Here is a 13279-nt window from a genome sequence, read left to right as displayed (position 1 = left end):
TGACATAACCCCCGGTCCATCAGTCCATCAAAAGTCCCCCCCCCCTTCAGGCCTGGAGCAAATTGCGGGTTCCCCAAAATGGTGAACAATCGAGATTTTAAGGCTGAGTTCCACACAAAAATGGAACTTCCGCTTTTCGGAATCCCCCCCCCCCCCTCCGGTGTCACATTTGGCACCTTTCAGGGGGAGAGGGAGCAGATACCTGTCTAATACTGGTATTTTTCTCCCACTTCCAGGCATAGATACCCCTGCCACCTGTGGGTAACTATGCCACTTCCCGCCCCCCCCCCGCTGTCTTCTGGGAGACACACAGGTCCCAGGAGACAGCAGGGACCAGTGGGAACGTGCAGCGCGAGTCGCGTATGCACAGTAGGGAATCAGGAAGTCAAGCGGCAAGGCTTCACTTCCTGATTCCCTTACCGAAGATGGTGGCGCCTCCACCCGAGAGCCGAGGGACAGATCGGCTTTGGGTGCCGACATCGCGGGCGCCCTGGACAGGTAAGTGTCCTTATTTTAAAAGTCAGCAGCTGCAGTATTTGTAGCTACTGACTTAAAAAAAAAAAAAAAAATCAGCAGAACTCTGCTTTAATGTTGAGAGCTTACTCCTAGAGAAAAGCCCTAAACATTGCCGCAAAGTGGGTCCTATTAAGGGATGTGTCTTTATTGCAGATGGAAGGTCTCTGAAACACCAAGGGCCCCTTTGTAGCGGAACACTACTCTGTGCCTGTTCCAGCTTCGGCCAAGATTTCATGTCCTCGTGCCTACTCCAATCTATAAAGAACCCCCTTTCTCTGCAATTACAGTTTTCAAGTCTTTTTGGGGATGTCTCTACCAGCTTTGCACATCTAGAGAGGGACATTTTTGCCCATTCTTCTTTGTAAAATATCTCAAGCTCTGTCAGATTGTATGGAGAGCGTCTGTGAACAGCAATTTCCAAGTCTTGCCACAGATTCTCAATTGGATTTAGGTCTGGACTTTGACTGAACCATTCAAACACATGAGTATGCTTTGATCAAAACCATTCCATTGTAGCTCTGGCTGTATGTTTAGGGTTGTTGTCCTGCTGGAAAGTGAACCTCCACCCCAGTCTCAAGTCTTTTGCAGACTCTAAAGCCCCGTACACACGAGAGGACTTATGTCCGACAGACTTCCGAAGGAGTTCCGTCGGAGTTCTGCTGGAATTCCGACGGAGTTCTGACAGACTTTTCGGCTGAGCGGACTTGGCCACACACGATCACACTAAACTCCGACGGATTCGAACGTGATGACATACGACTGGATTCGAATAAGGAAGTTCATAGCCAGTAGCCAATAGCTGCCCTAGCGTCGGTTTTAGTCCGTCGGAGTAGCATACACACGAGCGAATTTTTCGAAGGGACCGGGTCCGGCGGAGTTCCTTCGGAAAAATTTGAAGCATGTTCCATATTCTAAAGTCCTTCGGACTTTGGCGAGTCAAAAGTCCGTTGCAGCCCACACACGATCGGATAGTCTGACGGACTCAGTTCTTCGGACTTTGGATGTTGAAAAGTCAGCTCGTGTGTACGCGGCATAACAGGTTTTCTTCTAAGATTGCCCTGTATTTGGCTCCATCCATCTTCCCATCAACTCTGACCAGCTTTCCTGTCTGCTGAAGAAAAACATTCCCACACCATGATGCTGCCACCACCATGTTTCACAGTGGGGATGGTGTGTTCAGGGTGATGTGCAGTGTTTGTTTTCTGCCACACGTAGCGTTTTGCTTTTAGGTCAAAAAGTTAAATTTTGATCTCATCTGACCAGAGCCCCTGCTTCCACAGGTTTGCTGCGTCTCCCACATGGCTTCTCACAAACTACAAACAGGACTTCTTATGGCTTTCTTTCAACAATGTCTTTCTTCTTGCCACTCTTCCATAAAGGTCAGATTTGTGGAGTGCACGACTAATAGTTGTCCTGTGGTCAGATTCTCCCACCTGAGCTGTGGATCTCTGCAGCTCCTCCAGAGTTACCATGGACCTCGTGGCTGCTTCTCTGATGAATGCTCTCCTTGCCCGGCTGGTCAGTTTAGGTAGACGGCCATGTTGTGGTAAGTTTGCTGTGGTTCCATACTCTTCCCATTTTTGGATGATGGATTAAACAGTGCTCTGTGAGATGTTCAAAGCTTGGGATCATTTTATATAAGCTCAACCCTGCTTTAAACTTCTCCACAACTTTATCCCTGGCCTGTCTGGTGTGTTCCTTGGCCTTCGTGATGTTGTTTGTTCACGAAGGTTCTCTAACAAACCTCCGAGGGCTTCACAGAACAGCTGTATTTATACTGAGATTAAATTACCCATAGGTGGGCTCTATTTACTAATTAGGTGACTTCTGAAGGCAATTGGTCCCAATAGATTGTAGTTAGTGGTATCAAAGTAAAGGGGGCTGAATACAAGTGCCCCCACACTTTTCACATATTTATTTGTAAAAAAATAATTATGTGCCACTTTGTGTTGGTCTATCACATAAAATCCCAATAAAATACATTTATGTTTTTGGTTGTAACATGACAAAATGTGGAAAATATCAAGGGGTATGAATACTTTTTCAAGGCACTGTATGTCCCTTAAAGTGGTAAACCCTTACAACACACTTTGACCTACAGGTAAGCCTAAATTAAGGCTTACCTGTAGGTCCAAGAAATATCTCCTAAACCTATACGGTTTAGGACAGTGATGGCGAACCTTGGCACCCCAGATGTTTTGGAACTACATTTCCCATGATGCTCCACTACACTGCAGAGTGCCAGAGCATCATGGGAAATGTAGTTCCAAAACATCTGGGGTGCCAAGGTTCGCCATCACTGGTTTAGGAGATATTTGCCTGAAGACGGGCACCGCTGTCTACGGTGCATGCGCCGCAGACAGCGGCGCGCAGTGAGCGCGGCATCTTCGACGACGGTAATGCCACGCGTGTCGGCTCCCGTGCGCATGCGCGGGAGTGACGTCATCGCGGCTTCGCCGAATGACAGCAGCGGAGCTGCGAGACCCCACCGAGAAGATGGATGTGCCGGACTACAGGGGACAGCGGTGACTTCGCTGGCTCCTGTGTCAGATAAGTGACACATAATGGACTACTATGCGATGCATAGTAGTCCATTATGCTTTGCCTTTGCAGGGAATGAAAGAGGAAGTAAACCCATCAGGGTTTACTTCCTCTTTAATGCCGCGTCCACACGACCTGACTTTCCGGCAGAAAAGGTCAGACGGTCTTCCCGACAGACTTTCGACGGTTTTCCGATGGACTTCCGAACGAACAGACTTGGCCACACACGAACGGACTAAGTCCGTTCGAAAGTCCATTTGCTTTGAACTTGATGACGTATGACGGGACTAAAAAAGGAAGTTCAATAGCCAATAGCCAATAGCTGCCCTTGCGCCGCATTTGGTCTGTTGGACCAGCACACAGACGAACAGTTTTCGGATCTCAGGGCCCCAAGGAGCACTCTAGAAGAAAGCCTATGTCCTGATGGTGCTGTATCCCAAGCAATGCCCTTGGATCACAGTGACACATTTACTGTGAATGCGCAGTAACTCAACAAGGCATTCATTATGGGGATCTAGTGGGCAATCTTGGCATAATTAGAGGCGGGGTTTGGTTAGGTTGCGTTGGTGGGGTCTGGGTGGCACCATCCAGTCTCTGAACTTAAGGAGAACTGTGGGTGGGGCTGACTGTGATCAAGACCAGGACTGAAATGTTGGTAATGCCGCGTACACACGTAGCAGACTATCCGGGGGACTTAGTCTGCCAGACTTTCCGCCGGACGTTTCGCACGAGCTACTTGCCCACACAGGGCACTTTTTCAGCGGACTAATACGGCATACTAAGTCCGCCGGACTATCCGCCGTACTTTTGAAATGAACAGACTCGCCCACACACGTGGAGGAAAGTCCGCTCATTTTGAGCGCGTCTCCAGGTAGCCGGGGCCAGCGAAGGAGGCGTCGCTGGCCCCGTCACCTGGTATGGACTTAAAGGGGAACCCCTACGCTGAAAAATCGACGTGGGGGTCCCCCCTAGGTCCATATCAGACCCTTATCCGAGCAAGCTACCCGGCCGGCCAGGAAAGGGGGTGGGGACGAGCGAGCACCCCCCCTTGTACCAGGCTGCATGCCCTCATGGGGGGTGCCTTGGGGAAGAAGGGGCAGCGTGGCCCCCCCACCCCAAAGCACCTTGTCCCCATGTTGATGAGGACAAGGGCCTCTTCCCGACAACCCTGGCCGTTGGTTGTCGGGGTCTGCGGGCGGGGGGCTTATCGGAATCTGGGAGCCCCCTTTAATAAGGGGGCCCCCAGATACCGGCCTCCCACACTATGGGAATGAGTATGGGGTACAATGTACCCCTACCCATTCACCTGTAAAAAAAAGTTAAAAAAACACAACACACAAGGGTTAAAATAGTTTATTGCACAGCTCCGGGGGTCTTCTGTCCGTCTTCGGGGTCTTCTCGCCAGACTCCTCCGCTATCTTCTGCTAGCTCTTTTGCTAGCGGAGGAGCCTGGCTTTCTTCTTCGCCGCCGCCCTCTTCCTCCGACTTCGGGGGTCTTGTCCCCCTCTTCGGTTCTTCTTGCCGGGCCACCGCGCCTTCTTCTAGCTCTTTTACAAGCGGTGGCCCGGTCTTCTGTCGCCGCTGTCGCCGTCTTCTGCTCTTCTCTTCTTCTCTTCAGATGTTGCCTCGTCGCTGCCTCCGCTCACAATGGCAGGGACGCGGCGCGCGGCGACTTATATAGGGACATCACCGGATGATGTCCCTGCCCATTATGATGTCACAGTCCCAGCATCCTCTGGGACTGTGACATCATAATGGGCGGGGACTCCGGGCGGGAAAAGTCCATTCGTTTCAAAAGTACGGCGGACTGGCACACACGCGGCCGGATTGTCTGCCGAAATGCGAGTCCAGCGGACAGATTGGAATGCAAAAATACTTTCTTAGTCCGCCGGACTTTTGGGTAAAAAAAGTCCGCCGGCGCCTACACACGGGGGGATTGACTTTTCCACCGGATTGTTTGATCGTGTGTACGAGGCATTAGTATGCATTGTTGGAATCACTCATTTTATATTTACTACATTTAAAGTGGTTGTAAACTCTGTTACACCACTTGCACCTACGGGTAAGCCTATAATAAGGCTTACCTGTAGGTACTGTAAATATCTCCTAAACTTGCACAGTTTAGGAGATATTCACTATATGCGCTTTTGCCAATGTCATCAGCGCATGTGCACTGAATAAACGGCCTGCTGGTGGTCATCGCGGCTCTGGCCAATCACAGCGCCGGAGCCCGCAAACCCTGAAGTAACTCCTGTGAAAGATTACGGTGTGTACTCGGTGTGCCAGCGCCGATTCAAGGCATTCTTCTAAGGTAAGTATTTCATAATGAGCTAGTATGCGATGCATACTAGCTCATTATGCCTTTGTCTTGCAGGTTTTTTTTTTTTTTTGAGGTTTACAACCTCTTTAAAGCGATATTAAAGCTGCACAAAGCAGGTAAGGTCCTCCTCCTCTTGGTTCCCCCCGCCGACGCTACTGACTCCTGCCGGTTGCCTAGGGGGCACTCTCCGAAGCCACGGCTCTGTGTGTCCATCCACACACGGAGTCCTGGCTCAGCCCCACCCCCTTCATCTCCTGATTGGCTCACTGGCTGCCAAAGGCCAATCAAGAGTGTGAGTCTCCAGAGAGGCAAGGCTCTCATGGACATCGCTAGATAGAGATAGATATGGGGCTCAGGTAAGTATTGTGGGGGGGGGCTGTTGCACACAGAAGGTTTGTTACCTTCATGCATAGAATGCATGAAGGTAAGGAAACCTTAAGCCTTTACATCCACTGTAACTTGTTATACACCTGGGGTATTCAAAGTCTAAACTGTTAAAAAAAAAAAATGATATAAGCAGAGGCTACCTTAATGTCACACTTGTGCATGACCTACCTCTTCCCACCACCCAACCCTCCCCGCTGGCCCTTTAGGGTTCATGCACACAAAAATTTTACAAGCATTTTATATCCCTGGTGTAATTTTCGGATGATTTCCAGTGCCCAAGGTGCCACACGTGCCAACTACAGCATGCCCGTACAAGTGAATGTCTCTCCATGGCCATACTCTCATAAGTGCAGATTCTGCTTTGCATTCATGTCTACTCTTGCATGTGTAGCGGATGACATTTGGGATCAAATGTCACACGCATTGTAAATTTAGTTTTTGCCTCAGGACCTTACGGTACTGAGGGTTAATTGAGTAGGTAAGCCTTAACACCAGTCTGGCCAAGCCATGATTGATGTTCTGCCTGGTCATGTGAGCGGTGAGGTGCACACGACAGGCTAGAACCAGGCCTGGTTGGATGTTTGGGTATGGCCCTCTCGGAGCCAATCAGCGGGAGTGCCAGACCCGCTGAGGAGTCTGGGAAGGGGTACTTAAGCAGGTGTGGGTCACGTGCTCGGGTTTCCGGAGTTGTTCAAGAGATCCGTGTGGTCTGTTCTGGTTCCGGGACCAAGGTAGCTCTGTGAGGGGTCCCGGTCATGGGGTGTTCGACATCCCGCAACATGTTCCTGTCAGTGGCCCTGATAGACCCGCCTGGTCTGGGGTAGGGATCCGTCTGTTCCCGAGTCTTGGAACAGGCTGGTCCGAGGTGTTGTAATTGAGGGAGGAATCAAAGTGTCCGGGTGTGCTCTCGGCTTGGAGGGGCACCACAGCTCATGCAAGTGACCGGGGGAGGACTCTTCGGAGGAGGGCCGGCAAGTGGCATCCTGAGAAGTGGCTGGTTACTGAGTTGGGAGGGACATTGACGAGTCCGCACTTTTCCAGTACCTCAAAGGAAGCGGGAAACGTTCAAGGTACAGTTGCAAAAAAGGTTCCTGTTCATCTTCAGTTGATTATTCAAGTTTAAGTCAACGTGCTGACTGCCATGATCTCTGGCTAGAGATCTGTTCAGCCTTGGAGTACCCAGCTGTGAGTGGCTACTTACTGGGTGGAAGTAGGGACTTTGTTAGACCTGCAGTTCAAGGTACCTGAGTTCTTCACCCGTGCCCTCTGTTCCCAAAGAGACTGTGTTTTGTGAAAGTTCTACTGCAAAATAAAACCTTTGGAAAGGACCTTATCTGTGTCGGTGTACAAGTCGTTGGGTATCAACCCTGGGAACACTAAGCCCTTGTACACACGGTCTGAGATTTCGACAACCAAATCCGTTGGAGTAATTCCGACGGATTAATTCCGGAAGAGGTCCGGAAGTGATGTTGCATACACACGGTCGGACAAAGTTGTCGGAAAACCCGATTGTACATAACGTGATGACGTTATTTCGTTACGACGGGACTACGTTCAGGCTAGTAGCCAATAGCTTTGGTCTAGGAATTTGATCTGAGCATGCGTGGCACTTTGTCCGTCGGAGTAGGCTACACATGATCGGAGTATGTCCGATAGGAGCATTTTGTCAGAAAATTTTACCGGCAAGTTGGAAAAGTTGGTCCGTCGGATATTCCGACGGAAACAATCCGATGCAGACCACACACAGTCGGAATATCCGACAAAACGGTCCGATAGGAAACATTCCGTCGGAATCTCCGACCGTGTGTACAAGGGCTTAGACGCGGCGGAGCAGGCCAGGAGAAGGTAACCGGTAAGCCCATTAAGTCAAGGCCGCGCAGCAAAGGTTGTGGCCGCTACACATGTGAATCTGATGGATTTTCAGAATGGAGGAAGCAGAGGTTTCAAATTCAGAAAATACGTCAGATGTGTGAATAAACAAACAAGAGTGAGGCTGCAGAGACCATTCACTTGTATGGCAGATTGTACATAGCACATGCGGCTCCCTGAGTGTGAAAAAGCATTTGGAAATGAAGCTAGGCATATAAAATGCTGGTGAGTTCTTCCTGTGCTGCCTGAACCCTTAAGGCCGCGTACACACGGGCGGACTGTTCGCTCAACTTTATCCGTCAAACAGTTTCAGCAAACAGTCCGCTCAAAATTAGCATGGACGGACTTGCCCACACACGACGAACGAACAGTTTGCTGAAACCGTGCGCGATGACGTGAACGGCACGTACGACGGGACTAGAAAACGACGTCCTATACACTGCAATGCAAACTTCGGCGTGTAAATCCTTTCTGAGCATGCGCGGAACTTAGTTTGACGAACAAGCCTACACACGAGGGGACTGTTCGCTGAAACAAAGTTTCAGCGGACAGTTTTTCGGAATTTCCGAAAAACTTTGTTCAGCAGACTGTTCGCTGAAACTGTCCGCTGAAAGCCCACACACGAGCGGACTGTCCGCCGAAACACTGTTCAGCGGACAAAGTTGGGCGAACAGTCCCCGCGTGTGTACGCGGCCTAAGGCTCCATTCACACCGGGGGCCTTCTGGAATCGCCCAATTCTGCCCGTGATTCCCGAATTGCAGCAAAACGTGGGACGCGTTTGCAATTCCATCACTTCTTAATGGCACCCCAACCGTGGTGCAATTTTCCCAGTGGTTGTCGTGCGATAAATCGCACTGTAATCGCTGCAAAACTCACAACGCATGAAGCTTGTCGCTCAAAAAGGAGGAGCAGGAGCTTCTTTTGGCCGACAGCATCCATATCTCCCAACTTTTTGAAATGGGAATGAGGGACACCTATCAGAAAAAGCATGCAGGCATAGGACACACCCCTTGCCACGCCCCCTTAAAGGAGAATTGTACAAAAAAACAAGATTGGTTAAACCCACAAGTGCTTTTTTTTACCACTACTATTCCTTTATATTGGCTTTTGGAATTTACAAATGCAGCAATTTAGGAATCAGATGAAAGGTTTAGCACTGGGAAACATTTTTTGATAGATAAAAAGTGCATTTTATATACAACTATATAGATCAGACCAAAATGAGGGACAAATGAGGAGGAATGAGGGACGGAGGGACATTGCTCCAAATCAGGCACAGTCCCTCGAAATCAGGGACAGTTGGGAGCTATGAGCGTCGCGTGTTGCGGTTTGCCGCAATGGCAGCACGCTTTGTCGCACGACAACCATGGCAAAATCGCACCTCTTATGGGGTGCCTAAAGGAGTAATGGAATTGCAAACGCATCCTGCATTTCGGCTGAGATTCTGGAATCGCGGGCAGAATTGCCTGGTTCTGCCCACGATTTCAGAACGCCCATGTGTGAATGGAGCCTAAATGCAGCCATTAATCAACCAGGGGTCATGGATCGCTAGGGTTCCTCCAGGAGTAGCTAGGGGTTCCTTGAGCTGTGGCTAACCCGACTTCTCATCTGATGGTGCCCGCACAGCTCCAGGTCCAATGCCACCTGGAAGAGCCAGCAGGCATGACTGCAAGGGAAGGGCGTCATTCTGGCCACCACTGTAAGGGGGGCATTCTTTCCAACTTACTAACACCAATTTTAGAGGCATTTTCTCAATGACCCCTAGGGTTGCCACCTGTCCAGGATTCACCCGGACAGTTCGGGTTTGGAATCATGCGTCCAGGTTTCATACCGCCTGAAACCCGGACACATTGTTTAGACTGGACTCTGGCTTCCCAGCAGGGTTGCTGGCTGCAGTTGTCTAAGCTGAGAATGTCTGTTACACTCTCACACTGCTCAAAGCCAACACTAACAATCCCCCCCAAACACACACACACAGACAGGAGAGGAGAGAGGGCTTGGTCTTCTCCTCTTCCCCCCAACCCTCTGTGTATGCCCACACTCCACTCCCCAGGGATGTGCCTCAGAATAGGAAAGTAAGTGGGGGCCGGAAAATTTGAAGTCCAGCAGCCACAGACACATCTGGACGAGAGGTGCTGACTGCCAAGAGGTGAGTGAGCTCACCATCCATCCCTCTCCTGCCTTATGCCGCGTACACACGACAGGACTTAAGTCCGGCAGACTTTCGACGGAGTTCTGACAGAGTTCTGACGGACTTTCTGAATGAACGGACTTGGCCACACACAATCACACCAAAGTCCGACGGATTTGAACGTGATGACGTACGACCGGACTAGAATAAGGAAGTTCATAGCCAGTAGCCAATAGCTGCCCTAGCGTCGGTTTTAGTCCGTCAGACTAGCACACACACGAGCGGATTTCTGGGTCCGGCAGAGTTCTGTCGGAAAAATTTGAAACATGTTCCATTTCTAAAGTCTGTCAGACTTTTGCAAATCAAAAGTCCGCTGCAGCCCACACACATTCGATTAGTCTGCCGGAATCATTCCGTCAGACTTTTGATGTTGAAAAGTCTGGTCGTGTGTACGGGGCATAAGTGCACTAAGGCAAATCAGGGTTCTCAGAGCACCCCTTACATCACATTTCCCCTTTAAACCAGAGGCCACAGTGTTTCCCCTTTACATCAGAGTCCTCTCCGTACATCAGAGTGCTCAGTGTTACCCCTTAGATCAGGGTTCTCAGAGCATCCCTTACATCAGAGTCTGCAGAGTCCCCCCTTACAATGTCTGCGGGTTCAGAAGTAAAAGGGGAACTCTGTGGACTCTGATGTAAAGGGGGACTCTTGTTCTTAACTTCATATGATTAGAAATGTTATTTAATAGCAAAATATATGTATAGTTTATACTATATAAAAAAATAATTGCTGTGTGCCGCTAAAGTGTTCGGATTTGACTTGAAGAAAAGGTGGCAACCCTAATGACCCCTGAAAGACTAACCTTATCCAGGGGTTCCCCGAGACCTGAACAAAGTTTCCTCTGGGGTAAAAAGGTTGAGAAAGGCTGCCCTAATGTAATGGAGGTTCAGAAGAAGAGCATGGGACCAACCTTCATTTAGAAAAGTCAAGATTTGCATGAACGTGCCTCTGGATCTACTAATGATTTCCGCAGAATGTAACCCTTGTATTAGTAGTTATTTTTCTTTAATATACTTTATTTAAATTGTCCAGGTTTGCAACAGGTTATCTTTAACTTTTTTTTTTTTTTTGCTACTAGACTCTTAAAATATACCTTTAGTTACCACTAGGTGGAGCTGTGTACATTTAAAAAAAAAGCTTTCCATGGTGAAAGTTTTTGCAGTTGTCTGTTATATGTAATCTGCGACACACTTAGTTATATTTTATTATTACATTAATTATGCAGCTAAAAAAATATAACAAAAACATAGAGAAGAAAAAAGTCGGTATTATCCATATGCAATTATAAGTACAATATGTTTAGATTGTAAGCTCCATGAACACGGTCCTCCTAGTCCTTCTGTATTGAACTGTATTGTAATTGTACTGCCTCCCCTCTACATTGCAAAGTGCTGTATAAACTGTTGGCACTATATTAATCCTGTGTAATAATAATATCAATAATAATAATCATTTTTAACAATGGTAGTTCTTTTCTTTTTTTCTTAACAGGTAAACAGTTAAAGTGATTGTAAACGATCACCTTGTAAATGGGGTTGCCACTTTTTCTTCAAGCCAAACCCCGAACACTTTAGCGGCTCACAGCTAATTATTTTTTAAGGGGGAATGCTGAGGACTCTGATGTAATGGGGAACTCTGATGTATGGGGGTTTCTTCTCACCAAACATCCCACTTTCCTCAGAGTTCCCAGCATTTCCCCTTAAATCAGGGTTCCCAAATCCCCCCTTAAATCAGAGTCCACAGGGCATCACTTACATCTAAATCCCTCTTACCTTAGTGTATTCACTTGCTCGGAGGCAAGAGAGAGAAGCGAGGGTGGGGGGAGACTTCAGTTACAGACATTGGATGGTGAGCTCACTCACCCAAGAATGGAGGCTCAGGTATCGACACCTTTCATCCACGATGTATCTGCCGGTTGCTGAACTTCAGATTTCCAACCCCCACATCCCTTTCCAGAGGACGAGAACACCGGGGATTGGAGTGTGCGTGGGCAGACAGAGTTGTAGGGTTGGGAGAAGGAGGACCTCAAGACCTCTCTCCTCTCCTGTCTATGTATGGGAATGGGTCCTGTGCATACCCCTATGCACTCAGCGGTTGTGGTACTCGGTTACTTGGGGAGTCAGAGTCTATTGTGAATATTGTGTCCGGGTTTCAAGAGGTCTGAACCCTGGACACACGATTCTAAACCTGAACTGTCCAGGTGAATCCTGGACAGGTGGCAACCCTACTTGTAAAACAATCCATTCCGTTTAAAATAGAAAGGAAAGACAAAACATTTTTGTATAAAAACATTATAAATACATTTTTTCCCTCTTTTTAATAAGTGATCACATTCCCTCAGAGCTGAGGGGAGGAGATACAGCAGCACACTGGTCTTTTCAATGAATCACTGTGCAAGACAAGTCTGATCATCGGAGGAGAGCATACTGAGTTCCCAGCATAGGTAGAGAACTGACCATGCTGTGCTCTCCTGATTAGCGTGGTCAGTTTTTAATAGGAAAGCAGAGGGACTAGCAGGAACACCAGGGAGTTCACACAAATGAAGCAATAGAGAGTAGGATACGTTTTCATAGAAGTACATGGTACAGCAGGCACATATCAGGAGTAGGAAGTGTTGGGGGTAATAAACGCTTTAAACACTGTGGAGGCCCCTAGGCAGTCGAAAACCTTGGGGTCCCCTTTGCAGGTTCCTGGAGGTTTCCTGACCAACAGAAAGATATGAGCCACCATTGTTTTTCAGCTCTGCCTTAACCCTCTTGGGCATGGAGTTCACCAGAGATTCACAGGTTGCCACTGGAGTCCTCTTTCACTCCTCCATGATGACATCACAGAGCTGGTGGATGTTGGAGACCTTGCGCTCCTCCACCTTCTGTTTGAGGAAGCCCCACAGATGCTAAATAGAGTTTAGGTCTGGAGACATGCTTGGCCAGTCCATCACCTTTACCCTCAGCTTCTTTAGCATGGCAGTGGCTGTCTTCGAGGTTTGTTTGGGGTCGTTATGTTGGAATACTGCCCTGCGGCCCAGCCTCCGAAGAGAGGGGATCATGCTCTGCTTCAGTATATCACAGTACATGTTGGCATTCATGGTTTCCTCAATGAACTGTAGCTCCCCAGTGCCGGCAGCACTCATGCAGCCCCAGACAATGACACTCCCACCACCATGCTTAACTGTAGGCAAGACACACTTGTCTTTGTCCTCCTCACCTGGTTGCCACCACACACACTTGTCACCATCTGAACCAAATAAGTTTATCTTGGTCTCATCAGACCACAGGACCACGTGGTGGCGAGGCCTGTTCTGAGTGGAACCTGTCCTGTTATACCGCTGTATGGTCTTGGCCACCGTGCTGCAGCTCAGTTTCAGGGTCTTGTCAATCTTCTTATAGCCTAGGCCATCTTTATGTAGAGCAACAATTCTTTTTTTCAGATCCTGATCCAGAGTGTTCTTTGCCAT

Source organism: Lithobates pipiens, unplaced genomic scaffold (genome assembly GCF_037356315.1).
Source record: "Lithobates pipiens isolate NorthernLeopardFrog02 unplaced genomic scaffold, aLitPip1_a1.2 Scaffold_18, whole genome shotgun sequence".
In the NCBI taxonomy this organism is placed as follows: Eukaryota; Metazoa; Chordata; class Amphibia; order Anura; family Ranidae; genus Lithobates; species Lithobates pipiens.
This window is presented reverse-complemented; position numbering follows the sequence as displayed.